At 46.4% G+C, this 16,951-nt stretch overlaps 1 protein-coding gene across 2 annotated transcripts in view; it reads left to right on the top strand.

Moving 5' to 3' along the window:
* LOC106605077 (zinc finger protein 407) overlaps positions 1-16,951 on the top strand; it is a 157,684-nt gene that overhangs the window by 46,643 nt on the left and 94,090 nt on the right. The window lies entirely within an intron of this gene.

The following is a 16,951-nucleotide window of genomic DNA, read 5'->3' as shown; positions in this document are numbered from 1 at the left end:
GTATTTTACGTACAGTACTTTTTTTCTCCTGTCAGGCGTTGTATGGATGTAAAGAATATTTATTCTCGCTGCCGAAGTCGCTCACTCGTCTAATTACATGTGTTGTGTCATTATCGTCCGTCTTAATCAGTAATCACAGGGATGTGTTTATTCCCTCACCGTCACCATTTGATATCTCTCTGTTGACAAATGAAACGCGATAGCAGCTTTCCATATTGTGGCACGTAAACAGGGGCACGTTGTTTTGTTTTCAGGTGCTGTCAATTACCCAACAGCCACCGCTGTAGCGCTGCCTAGCTGGCTGGTTGACTCGTCTCCGGAAGGTTGTCAAATTTACATTCTGACCATGTTGTAGTAACCCGAGCCCACGGTTATGCATATTCTCCAGTGTTTGTGACAGTTGGTTGTACCTGTGCCGGCGGGAGCATGCAGTAGGCACCAGAACTTTGCATTTTCGCGGCTGAGCCCAGGGTCAGGTGAAACATCTGGTTTGCCTCCAACGCCGTCCTCTGCGTATACATGCACGCACAGACACAAGTATACACACGCTCTCACACACACACACACACACACACACACACACACACACACACACACACACACACACACACACACACACACACACACACACACACACACACACACACACACACACACACACACACCACACACACAAAAGCAGTCCTCCAGTGTACTCCTCCTACACAAACAAACACACCTGCTGCTGCTCCCTGGCGAGTTGCGCTGACAATCAGGAGTGAAGGAAGCAAACGAAACAAACAATTTAATTTACATGACGGTAGATCCCATTAGCCTTACTGTGTCAATGATAGAGTGAAGTGAGGTTTCACCGCAACAGCCGGTAATGAAAAGTGATAGAGAAGTGAAGAGATTAGTTAGCCGAACCGGTTCGGCTAACTAATGGCAAGAGAGCTGTGCTGCGTGGTGGAGACAGTTCTTTGGCGTGTTAAAGATGCCTCTGGAATCCGTGTGCAAATACCACATTTTTCAATGTTGGAGACTATTTTGTTCTGTTGTTATGATATAATGTGAATGGAGGTTTGTGACTTGTTCTATGCATGTTTTAAAACATGTTCTATTCCTCCCAAAGTATTCTCTTAGAAGAAAAGGGCGTACATTTTTTTTTTATGAGCAAATAACTTCATCAATAAATAAGTACACCGTGTATTTGGGTTTGTGTTTTTATTATTATGTGTTTGTTTGTCTGTGCACATTTGTATGCACATGTTTGTATAGTTTCGTACAAATGTTTCTGTAGATGCTACTGTATGCATGTGTGTGTGGTTGCACTTCAAGCCTTGAGATTTCACGGGGTGTGATTCTGCGATTAATCAGCATCACACTTTCTTAACTTTGAATAGGGATCATACTCCTTTAATTGGAATCAACCTCGGTCGTGACATGCACACATATTTCTGTATGTACTTGTGTTTGTGTTTTTTGATATAGTCTAGCATATTTGTGTGTGTGTGTGCGTGCGTGTGTGCGCGTGTGTGTGTGCGCGCGTGTGTGTGTGTGTGTGTGTGTGTGTGTGTGTGTGTGTGTGTGTGTGTGTGTGTGTGTGTGTGTGTGTGTGTGTGTGTGTGTGTGTGGTTTCTGTGCCCTGGCTCCAGTGGTCTGGTCCCTGTGTAAAGAGAGAGCATCTCTCCACAACAGATCAATAAGGGACAGTATTATTACTCCCACCCCTCCTCTCCACAGTGAGGGATTGTGGGTGATGACCGGCAGGCCTCACCAGCTCTGACACCTCACCCTCGGAGACCCCTGTGGCCCGGGGGGCTTTGGTTGGAGGGGGGAGGGGGCTGAGAGGGGGTCCGGTGACTGTCTCTCTCTCTTTCTGCTTCACCTCACTGGTGTGTGTGTGTGTGTCTCTAACTGTGTGTGCCGAGGGGTTGAGGTTAGTGTGTGTGTGTGTGTGTGTGGTGGGGGATTGGGGGGTTGAGGTTAGCAGCCCGTAGTTATTGGCATATTGTCAGACTCAGTGGAACCATAGACCGCATTTAGTGTTTGAAACAGTTTCTGTGCTGCACAGTGCCCCCAGCATTGATTTAGTGTAATAAAGAGTACAGCCTTTGTGTTTGGCTTTGGCCCTTGTTGCATATCCCCCAGTGACCCAGGTGACCACCGTCCATCGACACCCTCACCACACGTGTCGTGGAATTATTATTCCAGTATGAGGACCGTAGTGGTTACTTCCTCCACTATAAACGCACACACACAGTCCCTTCCTCAACTCCCTCCCTTCTGCCTCGTGTTCTGCTCTGCAGTAAATTGTCCGTAAGGGATCTAGCCCATGATGATTTATGGTGCCAGATATGATTATTTTATATGTATTTTTATACAATGGACACATTTTGCAGGCGGAGCCCTAAGTGGGAGCCTGTAGTCATTAGTGACTGTAAAAACATGGCAGTATTAGAATAGGGCTTCATGTTTCCTCATGACGACCAACGGAGCGCCTTGGCAATAAAGGCACCCACTCAGCAAAATATTTATATAAGAATTTATAAAACGACTGTTCATCTGTTTCATTTAAAGGGCTGCATGTCAAAAGACAGTGAAGGATTTCAGGCATTATTTCAGTAAACCTAGTTACGAGTGACCGGTCTTCTCCCTGCGAGGGGATTGAAAGTGAAGTTGATTGAAGCTGTCATTCATTGCACATGTCGTTACTGGTTCGTTATATTAGAGTTATTATGTTTTTTCGGTGTATTTTCTCAGTCAAGTATGGTAGTATCTAATTACTTGGCACTCCCCAAGGTTCAGTTTTGAGGCCATTGTTTTTCACTGTTAAAGAGACATGGAGATTCAGGTTTGACATGCACACTGTGGGCTTTGCCATTTGTCCCAGTGTCTTCTATGGAGGAAAGTTGATTTGTTTGTTGTTTGGATTGTGGTTGTGAAGCACTTCATATCAATTGACTGATAGGTAAGAGTTAGGGCTACGTACATGTGGCCCACGCTTTTGATTTGATGATATTTACAGACCATTTTAAGTTTTTCAGTCATACTTTGAGGTTTAGAGTCCTCAGACATGTTTTGCTCAATTTGTATTCATTTTGTTATTTATTTGTTAATAATAATTTGTTAGTAACACTCCCCTGTATATGTATGTACACACACACACACACACCACACACACACACACACACACACACACACCACACACACACACACACACACACACACACACACACACACACACACACACACACACACACGACACACACACACATTTACGCTCAAAGTAGGCTAGAGGGTGAACACAAACACATTTCAAGGTTGTTCTTTCAGACAGATACAGGTCCAACTCCTTTTGAAATGGCTCAAACATAATTGTTAGTAAAATTTATATATTCTTTTCCTCCTCATATTTTCCATCCTTCCCTTTCCTCCTTCCCTCCTCCCCCCTCCCCCTCTTCCTCTCTCTGCTCTCCCTCTGTCCTTCTCTTTTCATCTTAGCCTGATAAGTCCGCCCTGACTGCCAAGAGTGCCGAGTATCACTGCTCGCTAGTTTTTTTCTTCATGTTCTTCTCACAGTGCACTGAAGCCATGTCACAATTTCTCAGGGAGTTTTGATGCCTAGATGTCTCCTGTCCGGGGCAATCTCGTCTGGGCCCCGAGTGCCGGCCCTATCCGATCTGAACTCCGCTGCCTAGCTGCGGGTCAGCCTTCACGGCCGATTAGTGTTGGAGCGCCACTTTGGTCGCAAGTTGTCGGGAGCGCTTATCGTGAAGATCAACAGCGATCAGTCTTGCCGCTCGCTCTGCTCCTCTCTCCTCCCCACTCCCTCGTCCGCCTCTCTTTCTCTCGCTGAACCCTTTCTATCTCCTTCCACTTTCTCTAGTGCTGTCTCTCTCCCTTCGCCTCCTCTGTCTCCCCTCCTCCTCACCCTCTCTCCCTTTTTCCTATTTTTCTCACATCACGCTATCTCTCCATCCTTCTCTCTCTCGCGCTCTCTCTCTCCATCCTTCTCTCTCTCTCTCTCTCTCTCTCTCCATCCTTCTCTCTCTTCCATCCTCTTTCTCCCTCTATCCCCTCTCTCCCCCCTTTCCCTCTCCTCTCTCTCTCCTCCGTCTTCTCCCTCTCTCTCCGTCTGTCTGTGTGTGCCGTCAGGGCTTGTCTCTAGCCAGAGATGAGGTTTGTCGTGTTTGGCCTGTCAGAGGGGGTAGTGTCAGTAACGGGAGCGGCTGGTTCCTGTGACAGCGCCGGAGGGGCGACTAGTCCTAGCAGAGTGCAGCCGTCACCCCGTGACACGCTCAGTGTCACCGATCCCCCCATCCTGGTGACATGGCATCCTCCTAGTCCTCTGCTGGCCTTTTCCCCGTCTCTGGGTAGTCAGTCACTCGCCCATGCAGTCATTCAGTCCTTCACTAGCTTACACAGTCCCTAACCCAGTCTCTAAATCATTCGCTAGTCCACTCACGAAGTCACTCACTCACTTTTGAGTGAACGTGGACAGAGAGAACGATATGTTTTTGCATGATCAGAGCCGTTGTTATGTGAGGTAATCAGAATGGCTATTGAGTTAGCTATTAATGGACAGGAGACAAAGGTTTACAGACAGGAAACCAGAAACATCTTCTTAAGTTGATCTGATGTCAAACTGAACAACCTGACTGAAGGGATAGATAGGTAGATATCTAGATAGATAGGTAGATAAAAGCTGGCGTACTCTGTGGGACTAAATATGTGTAATTCAATCTGGCCTTGGCGAGTGCGCAGCAGTGACAAATGGATGCGGCGTCTGAAATCCCCCATCCGAGAGACGGTATCAGTTTTTGCTTTAATTACCAGCCCCAGTAATGTTTCCTATCCATAACTGTCGGCCCAGTAGAATGCTTCCTGGCAGAGGGGTGAGGGCCCTGTCTCCTCTCTCAGTGGGCCTCCTGTCTCCTCTTCCTCCCATCCGTCTATCCTCCCTCCTTCCCTCCCCCATCCTCCCCTCTGCGCTGAGCGCATCTTTCATTTCAATATTTATGCCTCATCCGAGAAAGTTCAAAGTCATGGTAAGGAGGCATAAACTTTTTTTTTCCTTCCCTGCCGGTTTGCTCCTCCTGCCTCCCCGTCGACAGTGTTGGACCCCGCTGCCCTGCCTGCCTGCTTCCTTGGTGATAGGGATGGTCTCTCTCTCTCAATGCCCTGGGTAGGGCCTCTCAGCAGCAGGGGAGATCGGGGGGGCGACAGAGAGGGGGCCTGAGTGGGAGAGTTATGCCAGGGTGCGGCGGCAGTGGCAGGAACCCCACCCGGCCGCCACTGTGTCTCCCCATCAGACCAACCCCGGCAGGGGGATTCATTCACGGGCCAGGAAGGTGGGGGCCGAAGGGTGGGAGGAAGGAGGAAACGTCTAGTCTGGGTATAAATCCCACCGACTGACTATCCGACCATCTATCCATTCCTCAGAACGAGCCCAAATAAATAAAGTGTCCGACAAGTCTTACGCCATAAAGAGACGGTGTGACAGGCGGCGCACGGTATTAGATTAGCCTAATTACAGTGTCATAAAGTTTCAGGTGCCCACAGCGTGACGTCACGCACGCTAGCCTAGGCTTTAATAGCCATTACAGCCACCCTCTCCACTCGCTGGTATTACTGTAAAAGTTGCAGGAAAGCAAATGAAAAGGTCGTCCTCATTTGCATGCCAGCGGCTTCATTAGAATATGCGAAGATGCTAAGGACGGGAGCGGACGCTTTGCATGTGCCGGTTGATTAATGGCTGGCGCATCACCGAACGGGCTGAGACCGCGCCTCCGTCACCCTCATTTGCATGTCATCCTTTATTTACTTATTTATTTATTTATTCATTTACTCTTGAGGACCCGGTGATACATATTGCATTCTGTATGCCGGTGACTGAGGAGGACCTTTGCAATTTAAATGGGGCCTACTTCTTCTTAAGGCCCCGATGCTGGGATTGGCTTTTAAATGGCCATGGTGGCAGAGCTCACTGTTCCTCTCAAGGTTTTCTTCTTCTCTCCACTCAGAAATGTAAACAGGCTACTGTCGTTGTGTGCTGGAAGAACAGACTTCTTTCTATCCACGTTGGGCATAAATGAGGTAACATTTAAACTACCCCAAGAGAATAGTGTTGTTTATTGTGTGCTGAGTCAAAGCCTAGATCTAGTCTGCTAGCTAGCTAGATAGTAGCTACACCGCATTGGCGGTGTGAGTAGTGTGACGTGTAAATGTGTGACTGAGACCGTTCAATTTAATGAGTTAATTTTTTTTTTTTTTTAATTAGGTTGAAGGCACGAAACTCAGTGAGGGTTCAAGCCTTGAGTGGGAGGCAGCATCCACATAATATTGATGTATATTGTGTAGAATCATAAGCGGTACATCAGCCTATAGAATCCCACTATTCTGTGAAAGAGAGGAGACATCTTTATACTTCTTTAACTTGCAGTAAAAGATTGGAGAGTCATAATAATAGGAACACAAAACTTTCACCTTACAAATCTATACATAACTGTATGACCTTCATTGGCTTTACTATAGAGACTTGACTTTCAATATGTGATAAGACTTTCTCTCACGGAATAAGTGCATATTTGATGAGTGAAATAGTTTATTTTCCTCTTCCAGGGAGTGACCTTAGCCGCCCTTCAGCGCAGCGGTAATGAGAGTGGTAGCTAGCATTTCACACACCACACACCACACACACACACACACACACACACACACACACACACACACACACACACACACACACGTACGCACACACACACACACACACACACACACACACACACACGCACCACACACACACACACACACACGTACGCACACACACACACACACCACGTACGCACACACACACATACACACACACACGTACGCACACACATACAGACACACAGAGACACACACAGAGACAGGCAGGCAGCTCAGCCAGCTCTGACATCAGTGCATTACCCTTCACTCAGGCCGGGTAAACGTCAATATGGAGGCCTTATGTTTTATGGATTATCTGCTTTAGGAAAGCTATTGTGAGAGAAACACAACTCTCTCTGTCATGTTCTTTCCATTCGTTTTAATGTGCGAGATCACTCAGAAACAACAAGGCTGACATTAGAGGGTCTTTTTTTCCTTTTCCTGTCTCTCTTTCAAGATCTCTTGACTCCTCCAAATTGAGTGTGGCGTGTTCATATCCTTTGATTCATCGCGAACTCTCATGGATTATTCCATTGCTGAGCGTTGTTTCAGTTTCAGACCTTTACTTGATTTGATATATTGTTGTAAATTGATCTGCTCAGTGAAATCCACACACCTCTGTTCTGTTCTTAAGGTGTGGTAAGAACAAAGCCTTCTGGAAAAATATACTTTTTTCCCAACTCTCCGGGCTTCCGGAATTCTTCTATACCATGGGGATTTAATTATTTATTTACCTCTCTCTGTTTTATACGTTTTAATTTGTTCTCTGAGGACTGGCAGATACAGTGAACACGCAGTAAACAGACTAAATAAGTCATGTTTGGGCTGTTTTTTCTTGGTCTCATCAAGGGCTTGTGTTTGTTTTAATCCCCAGGAGGGGGAGAGGGGAGGTCTGGGTAAACGGACCTGAGCACCAGACCCAGCCCTTGTTAGCCCCAGGCAGCCCTGGGTCATGTTCATTAGTTACCAAATGGAGAAAAAAACAGGGGAGGTACTACCTGGAATGGTCCAATAAGAAACACACATTTTTGTTTTGTTTTGCAAAGCGTTGTAAATTGTTTTCTATTGGTAAATTGTTTCACTAATGAACAGGACCCTGTTATTCACCTCGCAGCCCTGTTAGCCCTGGTTTTGTAATCTGCCCACTGGGGCCGGGGAGGTGGTTCTCTCTCTCTCTCTCTCTCGTCTCTCTCGTCCGTCGCTCTCTCTCTCTCTCTCTCTCGTCTCTCTTCTCTCTCTCTCTCTCTCTTCTCTGTCTCTCTGTCTCTCTCATCTCGCTCTCGTCTCTCTCTCTTCTCTCTGTCTCTCTCTCTCTCTCTCTCGTCCGCTCTCTCTCTCTCTCTCTCTCTCTCTCTCTCTCTTCTCTCTCTCGTCTCTCTCTCTCTCTTTCTCTCTCTCTCTCGTCTCTCTCGTCTCTCTCTCTCTCTCTCTCTCTCTCTCTCTCTCTCTCTAACCTTAACCATGACCACCCCCCACTTACTGCTCCTTGTGGGACAGAATTAGAACAGCCTGCCTGAGACTGAGAAAGTATGTGAACCCTTGGATTTAATAACTGGTTGACCCTCCTTTGGCAGCAATAACCTCACACCAAACGTTTCCTGTAGTTGCGGATCAGACCTGCAGAATGGTCATGAGGAATTTTGGGACCATTCCTCTTTACAAAACTGTTTCAGTTCAGCAATAATCTTCGGCTGTCTGGTGTGAATTACTCTCTTGAGGTCATGCCACAGCATCTCAATCGGGTTGCGGTCAGGATTGGGCCACTCCAGAAGGCGTTATTTTCTTCTGTTGAACTCCATTCTGTTGTTGATTTACTTTGTTTTGGGTCGTTGTCCTGTTGCATCACCCAGCTTCTGTTGAGCATCAATTGGCAGACAGATCTCCTTGCAAAACATTTCTAACATTCTCCTTGCAAAATGTCTTGATAAACTTGGGAATTCATTTTTCCGTCAATGATAGCAAGCTGTCCAGGCCCTGAGGCAGCAAAGCATCCCCAAACCATGATGCCTCCCTCCACCATACTTTACAGTTGGGATGACGTTTTGATGTTGGTGTGCTGTGCCGTTTTTTCCTCCAAACATAGTGTTGTGTGTTCCTCCCAAACAACTCAACTGTGGTTTCATCTGTCCACAGAATATTTTTGCCAGTAGCGCTGTGGAACATCCAGGTGCACTTTTGCAAACTTCAGACATTGTTTTTGGACAGCAGTGGCTTCTTCCGTGGTGTCCTCCCATGAACACCATCCTTGTTTAGTGTTTTACATATCGTAGACTAGTCAACAGAGATGTTAGCATGTTCCGGAGATTTCTGTAAGTCTTTAGCTGACGCTCTAGGATTCTTCTTAACCTCATTGAGCATTCTGCGCTGTGCTCTTGCAGTCATCTTTGCAGAACGGCCACTCGTAGGGAGAATAGCAAGCGTGCTGAACTTTCTCCATTTATAGACAATTTGTCTTACCGTGGACTGATGAACATCAAGGCTTTTAGAGATACTTCTGTAACCCTTTCTAGCTTTATGCAAGTCAACAATTCTTAATCTTGGGTCTTCTGAGATCTCTTTTTGTTTGAGGCATGGTTCACATCAGGCAATGCTTCTTGTGACTAGCAAACAAAAATGTTGTGTGTGTTTTTTATAGGGCAAGGCAGCTCTAACCAACATCTCCAATCTCGTCTCATTGATTGGACTCCAGGTTAGCGGACTCCTGACTCCAATTAGCTTTTGGAGCAGTCATAGGGGTTCACATACTTTTTCCAACCTACACTGTGAATGTTTAAATGATGTATTAAATATAGACAAGAAAAATACAACAATTTGTGTGTTATTAGTTTAAGCACACTATGTTTGTCTATTGTTGTGACTGACATTTAAAAAAAAACAACATTTTTAGTCATTTAGCAGACGCTCTTATCCAGAGCGACTTACAGTAGTGAATGCATACATGTTATACATTTTTTTCCTCCGTACCGGTCCCCCGTGGGAATCGAACCCACAACTCTGGCGTTGCAAACACCATGCTCTACCAACTGAGCCACACGGGACTACAACTGAGATGAAGATCAGATCAAATGTGATGACCAATTTATGCAGAGATCCAGGTCATTCCAAAGGGTTCGCATACTTTTTCTTGCCACTGTATATGAAATTCAGTACAGTAGCCAGTATACATCTATACACATGTTGATATAGCAGTCCTATGTGTAGGTTATGTGTAGGTTACACACCCTTGCATCATTAAAAATAACAAAATAAACGTGGCTTTAAATAACATTCATAGGCTGAAAAAAAAAACAATGCAAATGCAAATAGCGTTGTCGTTTCTCCTTCGCCACCCTTCACCCCCTATACTGCACGGATAGATACCTGCTGAGAGGCCCTCTTAACATAAACCGACCAGCATTACAAATTACGGTTCATCATAGAAATTGTACAGCAAGCTTTTTAAAATACCAATACTGCCAGTGAGGCGCACCATAATTTATCCCTACACGGCTGTTAGTGGCGCTGCTCGTGATTTATTTGGTGTAAGAGAAGTTTTGTTACGAAATATAATGAGCGGCGCTCCTGTTTAATGATTTAACACGGACGGAGGAGAGGAAAAGAGAGGAAGAAAAGCCCATATATTTTTCATATCTCTAACGGCACCGCGGTGAGGAAGAGGGAGACAATAAAGAAGGAATGAAATGAGCGAGGGAAGGCTAACCACCTTTAACAACCGGCAGTTTTGATACATTTCTGCTTTGCTTCTTGAAAATGGGGCTTGTACGTATTCTCATATAAGGGGCGGAACTTTAGTGTGTTACTCATTCTTAGGAGGTGGAGAGGCCTGTTCTCTTCTCTCATAGGCCTGTTCTCTTCTCTCATTCTTAGGAGGTGGAGAGGCCTGTTCTCTTCTCTCATTCTTAGGAAGTGGAGAGGCCTGTTCTCTTCTCTCATTCTTAGGAGGTGGAGAGGCCTGTTCTCTTCTCTCATTCTTAGGAAGTGGAGAGGCCTGTTCTCTTCTCTCATTCTTAGGAAGTGGAGAGGCCTGTTCTCTTCTCTCATTCTTAGGAAGTGGAGAGGCCTGTTCTCTTCTCTCATTCTTAGGAGGTGGAGAGGCCTGTTCTCTTCTCTCATTCTTAGGAAGTGGAGAGGCCTGTTCTCTTCTCTCATTCTTAGGAAGTGGAGAGGCCTGTTCTCTTCTCTCATTCTTAGGAAGTGGAGAGGCCTGTTCTCTTCTCTCATTCTTAGGAGGTGGAGAGGCCTGTTCTCTTCTCTCATTCTTAGGAAGTGGAGAGGCCTGTTCTCTTCTCTCATTCTTAGGAGGTGGAGAGGCCTGTTCTCTTCTCTCATTCTTAGGAGGTGGAGAGGCCTGTTCTCTTCTCTCATTCTTAGGAAGTGGAGAGGCCTGTTCTCTTCTCTCATTCTTAGGTGGTGGAGAGGCCTGTTCTCTTCTCTCATTCTTAGGAAGTGGAGAGGCCTGTTCTCTTCTCTCATTCTTAGGAGGTGGAGAGGCCTGTTCTCTTCTCTCATTCTTAGGAAGTGGAGAGGCCTGTTCTCTTCTCTCATTCTTAGGAGGTGGAGAGGCCTGTTCTCTTCTCTCATTCTTAGGAAGTGGAGAGGCCTGTTCTCTTCTCTCATTCTTAGGAGGTGGAGAGCCTGTTCTCTTCTCTCATTCTTAGGAAGTGGAGAGGCCTGTTCTCTTCTCTCATTCTTAGGAAGTGGAGAGGCCTGTTCTCTTCTCTCATTCTTAGGAGGTGGAGAGGCCTGTTCTCTTCTCTCATTCTTAGGAAGTGGAGAGGCCTGTTCTCTTCTCTCATTCTTAGGAAGTGGAGAGGCCTGTTCTCTTCTCTCATTCTTAGGAAGTGGAGAGGCCTGTTCTCTTCTCTCATTCTTAGGAAGTGGAGAGGCCTGTTCTCTTCTCTCATTCTTAGGAAGTGGAGAGGCCTGTTCTCTTCTCTCATTCTTAGGAAGTGGAGAGGCCTGTTCTCTTCTCTCATTCTTAGGAGGTGGAGAGGCCTGTTCTCTTCTCTCATTCTTAGGAGGTGGAGAGGCCTGTTCTCTTCTCTCATTCTTAGGAAGTGGAGAGGCCTGTTCTCTTCTCTCATTCTTAGGAAGTGGAGAGGCCTGTTCTCTTCTCTCATTCTTAGGAGGTGGAGAGGCCTGTTCTCTTCTCTCATTCTTAGGAGGTGGAGAGGCCTGTTCTCTTCTCTCATTCTTAGGAGGTGGAGAGGCCTGTTCTCTTCTCTCATTCTTAGGAGGTGGAGAGGCCTGTTCTCTTCTCTCATTCTTAGGAGGTGGAGAGGCCTGTTCTCTTCTCTCATTCTTAGGAGGTGGAGAGGCCTGTTCTCTTCTCTCATTCTTAGGAGGTGGAGAGGCCTGTTCTCTTCTCTCATTCTTAGGAAGTGGAGAGGCCTGTTCTCTTCTCTCATTCTTAGGAAGTGGAGAGGCCTGTTCTCTTCTCTCATTCTTAGGAGGTGGAGAGGCCTGTTCTCTTCTCTCATTCTTAGGAGGTGGAGAGGCCTGTTCTCTTCTAGTAGCAAACACTAGCTTTTCTTTCTGTTTCTTTTTGTAACCCATATATATACATATATTGTTATTCTGAATATAGGGAGTTTTAAAGGGACAATACCAGATCATTCAAACATGAAACTGCCATCCCGAGTTTTATAAACTGCTCTTCAGATACCATGTATGAATAATTATCATATTTTATATCTTGGAACCGAATACAATAAATTCTCTTTCTTCCTCCTTGTTCAGCATTTTCAAGTTTCTGTTTCTTTTTACTACTTACACATTAAGCCGGTTAATTGGAATACATAATGAAGTCGAATCGCATATTGTGCCAACAGCGCTGCTACGACGCTCAGAGCCAGTGGCTCTTTAACGTTTAAACTGCCGTTGGCAACATAACGACGAGATCAATAATAGATGATTTCACATCATAGTGGGTTTGATGTGGCCAGCTGGTAATACACTTGTGTTCCCCAGTAACCGGTTCGTACTTAAAACATTCGCCATTCAGGCTGCAAAAGCTTAGATTTCCCCCTTAACTTTATTTAATGGCGGGAAGGCCGATTTTTTTGTTTGTTGTTGTTGTGGGAAAATATGTGTACTTTCTTTGTGAAACATGCTAGAGTGGCTAAATGCTAATCCCGGATGTTGCGTATTGCATTCAGCCAATCAGGTTGCAGCAGTCAGTTTTTTTCGCCCCCAACCTAATGTAGCAGGCGTAGAAGAAACGGAACCCCTAGTTAGGGTGCGGAAAGGTGAGTTGGAGAAAAGGTGGAAGGTGGGGGGAAAAGGATGTGGAGAGGGGAGAAAGAGGGAGGGAGGGAGGGAGGGAGATGAAGAGAAGGTGGAAGGGGGAGATGGAGGGGAGGTGGAGAAGGGAGGTAGAAGTCCTCTGTCTGTCAGTCTCCTGTTATTGCCATCACGTCTCGATCCCCCACGCTCCTGTCCGGGGGGGGGGGGGGTTCAGGATCCTTTGTCAGTTTACTCGCCCGTTAAGTTGTCAGTTTAGACATGTCAACTTACCTTGCTCTCCCCCCCCCCATCACACTGTATTTATATGAAAAGGCAAAGATTATGTTTACCCAAGTAGGGTATAATTATGGAAACAGAGTGAATGAGATAGGATGTATAATGTGTGTGTATGTCTGGCTATACACACACATTATACAGTGTATTGTATGGTTTATTTTGTATTGACCATATAGTGGAAGTCTGTTTGACCCGTTGTTTCTGTGCAGAGATATGCTCAAATCAGCAGATTGCGGTAAGAATGAAAGGTAGAGAGAGGGATGCGCTCTCTCTCTCACTCGCTCTCACTCTCTCTCACTCCCTCTCGCTCTCACCTCTCTCTCTCTCTCTCTCTCTCACTCCCTCTCTCTCTCACTCCCTCTTTCGCTCTCGCTCTCTCCTGGCGCAGGGGCCTACTGTGAGGATCTGGCTTCCAGTACAGAGGACCTCACAGTTCACCAGGGTTCATCTGAGTAATGGGGTGTGAAGAGGAGCTGAGGGGGAGATGGAGCGGGGAGTAGGGTGTGGCAAGGGGGAGTTGCAGAGAAGGTGGAAGAACGAGATGGAGTGTTGTTGGAGAGGGGAGGTAGAGAGGTGTAAGAAGGGGATGGTGAGGTAAGGGGGGGGCGGCGAGGGCGAAGAGGAGGCGTTCTGTAGAGATACCTGCTGCTAATGCTGAAGTCAGTGAGGGATGGAGGGCACTCCAGCTGTGACATTAAAACAGCAGGTGGACGCCATCATTAGGACTGGCACACGAGGCAGGATGAGCGCCCTCACTAGTCATTTCAACAGGGCCCAGCGGCCCACTGTAGTAGCTCTGTCTCAGGCGGCTTCACCCCACCGAGAGAACTGAGCCGTAGCTCCGTATAGCTCCATAGGAAACACAGACACACAGAGCCCTCTAGAGCTCTCTCTCCTGGGCACGCTGCTGAGTTTGGTGAGGGTTGAGCGATTCACACATCTGGCACCTCTCTCATTCTGCCTAATGACTCGTTGGTCACCCTTACCATTTAGGAGAAAGAGTTTAGTTTGACGAGTAACAAAAAAAATATCCTCTCCGTTTTTATCGTGGTTCACCTTCCTGTATGTGCCATTGTCAAGGCCATCGCACAGGTGACATTGATACTTATAACACCATCAAATGACATGATTTCTGTTTCTGACACAGATGGCAGCAAAGTGCTATTATTTTTTTGATGAATAGGCCCATGGCCCATGTTCATAAAGCATCTCAGAGTGCTGATCTAGGATCAGTTCGGCCTTTTATATACAGAATAATGAATACGTTTATGGACACAGGGACCTGATCTCAGATCAGTACTCCTACTATGAGACTCTTTATGAATACAGGCTAAGTAAAGCAAGCCATGTGTGATGTGATACACCTCTCTCTCTCTCTCTCTCTCTCTCTCTCTCTCTGTCTCTGTCTCTCTGTCTCTGTCTCTGTCTCTGTCTCTGTCTCTGTCTGTCTGTCTGTCTGTCTCTGTCTGTGTGTCTGTCTGTCTGTCTGTCTGTCTGTCTGTCTGTCTGTCTGTCTGTCTGTCTGTCTGTCTGTCTGTCCCAGAATGCTCTCTGTGTATCCCAGAATGCTTTGTATGTTCTGCACAGGATGGGGCCATTTTGCGCCTCACTGATGCCAGAGGCATCTCCTTAGATCTCCCAACATCCCTTCCGGAATTGAAGATTGAGATTCCCGACCCGAACCATCCAGGAATACTGTTAGGCAAATGAAGTTGTTTGGATCCCATATTGACATGTTATCTCTTCATCTGGTGATGGAGGGAAGAGAAAGAAGTGTAACTTGGGTAATTGAGCCGTGTCTCGCCGCTTATCGGTAAAGCTGCGGCGCGTCACAGAGCTAACGAGGTGTGGCGCACCGATTAATCTAAAGGGAGTGGAACGTGAAACTCCTCCATTTTCTTTTTTTTTATCTCCCTTTAAATTGAGAGCCTCCCTCGAGGCTAAAATAAGGCCTTATTAGTTAAATTCATCTGGGGAAATATGGATATGGATGAATGGCATGGTGAAATGTCCCCTTTTGTTGCTTTTATGATGAAGGCAACAGTCGTTTGAGTAAAGGACGCTCCCTCAAAGCTGTTGGAGGTAGATCCGGTAGATCCTAACCTGAGAGCGGACCTATGGAGAACAGGGGATTAGAAACCTGTTTCAACAAATGGATTTTCTCTTTTCCCACTTAGCCTTGCCCTTCATTTGAACCTGCCGTTTCTGTGGCGCGTATATGCAAGCTTGTCTGTGACTTTCTATGCGCCGTGTGTGCGCGCACACGCGTGTGTTCGTTTGTGTGTGCATGCGTGCGTGTGTCTGTCGTCTCACTTCAGCGGGCCATTGCCAGGTGCCTCCATCAGGCCCTGCCAGTCGTGCCGTCACTGCTTGCTGCCATGCTCAGAATAAACATGTGGGGGGGGAAAGAAGTAAGAGTGAGGGATGCGAATCTCACAACATGCCAGTTTGATTTGTAACCCTCGCTATCAAAGAATGCTAATTTAAATCATATCTTTGCATATGTCTTCATGTCTTTCATGTGCATATGCAAATCGCCCCCGTTGCCTTTCAGCACTCGGTAATTAGGTTTATGAAGGACAGCTGTAATCCATAATTAACGGACATGTTTGCAAGCTCTTTTTTTTCTCACCCCCCCCCCCTCCCCCAATGACTTAAACAACCTAGAAAAAGCTAGAGAATGCTAACTTAATTAGCGCGTTTGTTTATTCATAGCTAGTTGAAGCGGTCAGTCAGTCAGTCAGTCAGTCAGTCAGTCAGTGCCACTGCCTCCAGTCACCCAGAGTGTCTCCCTCCCCTGTGGGTTTGGTCTTGTCATTCTCCTTCAGTGGATAGGAGGGCGGTTTAGTCATACTCCCAGGCTACCATTCTGGACGGATGGATGGATGGAGACATGGAGCTAGAGAGAAGAAGAAGAAGAAGAGGAGGGAGAGAATGATGATAACAAAACAAAACAGTGGAACATGTTTGAATATTTATATGGGGTGTTAGTTAGCATGGGCTTCCCTCTGGGTGGGGGGGGGGGGGTGGGGGTGTGGATGTGGCTCTGGGGCGAAGGTAGGAGAGCAGAAGGACGTGTGTGTTCGTGCGTGTATGTGCGTGCGTGCGTGTGTGGGTGTGTGTGTGTCCAGTAGTAGGGGGAAGATAACATTGTGATATGAATGAACAGTGAAACGATTAGGCTATACGCTCTTTACAACAAAATGACCAATAGAGAGAGTGGAAGTCAGAGAGGCAGATGGAGAGAGACTTTTTGAGAGAACGAGAAACAAACAGGCCAGAGCGGGGTAAATAGAGGAATGGAGAGAGAAACAGAAAGAGAGAGAGAGTAACAGAAAGAGAGCGGGAGAGGGAGAGCGATAAAGAGAGAGAAAGTCCATGAGTCCACAGTGAAGACCAGTGTCTGCAGTAACACTCCAATTCAACGCGGCTGCTGGCTCAACTCTTTTTCCTTCTTTCATTCTCTCTCTCTCTCTTTATTTCTTTCCTGTTCCTCTGTCATGTCGTCTTAGATGTGGTCGTTGTCTGTCAGCAGGAACACCGTAATAGGATGTGATTCCTGCTGAATTAAATGGCCAGAGGATGAAACGCTAGGGAAACGGGGCTGATCCCTGACTAGTTAGGCCTGTCATCCCACCATTAGGGCTTCACAAACTGTTTAGGGAATGGAACGAACTTAGGGCTTTGAACACGGTCAGGACATTGTCTTGAAATGGTGTCTCAAATATTTCCTGTGTGTGATATTGTTTCTGTCTGT

Source organism: Salmo salar, chromosome 05 (assembly GCF_965601325.2).
Source record: "Salmo salar chromosome 05, fSalSal1, whole genome shotgun sequence".
Taxonomy (NCBI): Eukaryota; Metazoa; Chordata; class Actinopteri; order Salmoniformes; family Salmonidae; genus Salmo; species Salmo salar.
This window is presented reverse-complemented; position numbering and strand designations above follow the sequence as displayed.